We start from the raw sequence: 3,383 nt of genomic DNA on the forward strand, positions 1-3,383 counted from the left end.
CCTGCAAACCTGTTGCAGCAGATATCAAGCAAACAATGCAGCCTGCCATATCATCAACATCATTCAACAACATTACTATTCCATAGAATAAGTGCAACCAACCCTGTTATATCATGCTGCAAAACCTGCAATCCTCAACCAAGCACCATGCACCAAATATAAACCAACGCCAAACCTAATTAACATCAATATTGTATAAAACTCCATGTGTCAACCCTACAAATAAGCCTAAACAATGGCATACCCAATCCTACAGCATCAATGCACACCAACAGTCCACCTGCAGTAATCCTAAAAGCCCTGCAAAACAATGCCAAACCAGACCTACAAATAGAACATGGGCAATACAAAACTCACATAAAACAAATCATCACCAAGCTAACATCAGTTCAGCAATCCAAACAATGGAAATGCACCCTCCAAGCGGCAACCACAATAGCATGACATCGTAGGCAATGCAAACCTGCAATCAATCACAAGTAGCAGGGTCAAGCAAATGCTAATGCAATGCAACAACCTCAGAGCATCCATTGAGACATCATGATTCAAAACCTCACACTTACATACCAACTTCATATTTTCACATGTTTTTCATTTTGAAAATTAACTCTTTTCACTTATCATTTTGATAGCTCAGCAAGGCAATGATAGCTCACAATTCACAAAGTGCTGGCATAAACCAAAATCAGTGTTTTAATTTGCATGGCTACCCGAACAAAACTACTAATGTTGCTCAAACCACTGCAAATCATGAATCAAAGGGTGAACTCAAAACTACTTTCTCTGCCGATGAGTATCAGGAGTATTTATGATTGAAGGCAGCACAATACGCCACCTTCTCAGTTACTATTGCTAGTACTGGTAATTCTATGATTTGTCTTTCTCATGCTACTCATATTGGATGGGTTATGGATTCTGGTGCTTCAGATCATGTGATTAGTAATGCCTCACTTTTCTCTGAATTATCACCACCTAAATATCCACATTATATTACTATTGCGGATGGATTTAAAGTTGAGGCAACTGGTGTTGGATGAGCATCACATATTCCCTCACTCTCTTTGAGTTCTATTTTACTGATTCCTAATTGCCCTTTCAATTTGATTTCTATAATCAAAATAACCAGTTCTTTAAACTGGGCCATAACATTTATTTATGATTCCTTTTGGATATAGGACCAGAGTACGGGACAAATGATTGGATTCAGAATTTGATCTAGTGGTCTTTATTATCTTCAACCATCCACTTCCGCTATATGTACTACTAGTGAATCTCCTGATCTTCTACATCGTCTCTTAGGTCATCCGAGTTTATCAAAATTGAAGAAAATTGTGTATGGTCTTCCTCATTTAGAGTCCTTACAATGTTAGTCGTGTCAGTTAGGAAAATATGTTAGAGTTTCTTTTTCTGTCGCATTAACAACATAGCTTTGTCTCTTTTTGACTTCGTTCATTCTGATGTGTGGGGTCCTAGTCGGATTTCTTTTATCCTAGGTTATAGGTGTTATGTTACTTTTATTGATGATTTCTCAAGATGTACTTGGATGTTTTTAATGAAATATCGTTATGATTTTCTTAATATTTTTAAGGTATTCTATTCTAAAATCTCAACACAGTTTGGAAAAACAATTCGCGTTTTACACAGTGACAATGCAAAAGAATATTTTTTGATCATTTCAAATCTTTCATGAACTCCAAAGGCATCGTACATCAATCGAGTTGTCCCCATATGCCTAAACAAAATGGTATTTCTGAAATAAAACATAGACACATTGTTGATACTGCTCGTACCGTTTTGCTAAATACAAATTTACCTCTAAAATTTTTGGGTGATGTTGTTCTTACTGTCGGGTATTTAATTAATCGGATGTCATCCTCTATGCTGAGTGATCAATTTCTTCATTCCCTGGTGCATCCTACAGACCCCTTATATGTTGTTTCCCCTCGTGTTTTTGGATGTACTTGTTTTGTTCATGATTTGTACCCAAGTTATGATAAAATGTATGCTGTGCCATCAAATGTGTTTTTTGGGCTACTCCCGCGTCCAAAAGGGATATCAGTGTTACTCTCCTTCTACACATCGTTTTTACACGTCTACAAATGTTACATTCTTTGAGGATGTACCATACTTTCCCAACTCAGGTGTCCCTAAAACTAATTTAGATCAAGTTTTGCTTATTCCTTATTTTGAGTCGGTTGAGTCCATTCCTTTATCGTTTAGTCCACCCGTTATGATAGATGAGTCCCCACCTCTCTTGAACCGGTATGGAATTAAATATGAGAAAAGGTTAAGACCACATGGTTCATCTCTTATTCCAAGCGCCTCCACCCCTGCTCCACCCCATCTCCTGACTTGTCCATTGTCATCCGTAAAGGTAATCGTTCAACCTGTAACCCTTATCATATTTATAATTGTGTGTCTTATCACTAGTTATCTTCTACCTATTGTGTGTTTGTTAATACATTTTCATTTGTTTCTATTCCTAAAACTATTCAGGAATCTTTATCCCATCCAGGATGGAGACAGGAAATATTTGATGAAATGTCATCTTTAGAATCTAATCATACTTGGGAGCTTGTTCCTCTTCCACCTGGAAAACGTGTTGTTGGTTGTAGGTGGATATTTAATGTTAAGGTTGGTCCTGATGGACAAGTAGATTGATTGAAAGCTCGCTTAGTGGCAAAAGGATACACTTAAGTCCCCAGTCAAGATTATAATGATACTTTCTCTATTGTTGCAAAGATGGCATATGTTCGTGTCTTTCTAGCCTCGGTTGCCATGTAACAATGGCCTATATTTCAATTGGATATCAAGAATTCATTCTTGCATAGTTACTTGGAAGAGGAGATTTACATGTAACAACCTCCTGGGTTTGTTGCTCAGGGGAAGTGTAATCGGGTATTAAAATTACGCAAGTCTTTGTATGGCTTGAAACAATCACCTCGGGTATGGTTTGGAAGATTTAGTAAAGTGTTGCAACAATTTGGGATAAAGCGGTATGAATCAGATCACTCTATTTCCACCAAATGCTCCTCCAATAAATATATTTATCTATTGGTTTATGTTGACGACATTGTAGTTACAGGTGATGATTTTGAGGGTATCTAGGCTTTAAAACAACAGTTATTTCAGAATTTTCAGACTAAGGATTTGGGTCCTCTTCGTTAATTTCTAGGAATTGAGGCAGCTCAATCAAAGTCAGGTATTTTTATCTCTCAAAGGAAGTATGCTCTTGATATTTTGGAAGAAACAAGTCTTACAGACTACAAACCAGTTGACACTTCTATGGGTCCTAATGTAAAGCTTCTCCCTAATCATGGGGAGCCATATACTGATTCGGGAAGATATCAAAGACTTGTAGGAAATTTGAATTATTTTACCTT

Source organism: Lathyrus oleraceus, chromosome 1, assembly GCF_024323335.1.
Source record: "Lathyrus oleraceus cultivar Zhongwan6 chromosome 1, CAAS_Psat_ZW6_1.0, whole genome shotgun sequence".
NCBI classification, from domain to species: domain Eukaryota; kingdom Viridiplantae; phylum Streptophyta; class Magnoliopsida; order Fabales; family Fabaceae; genus Lathyrus; species Lathyrus oleraceus.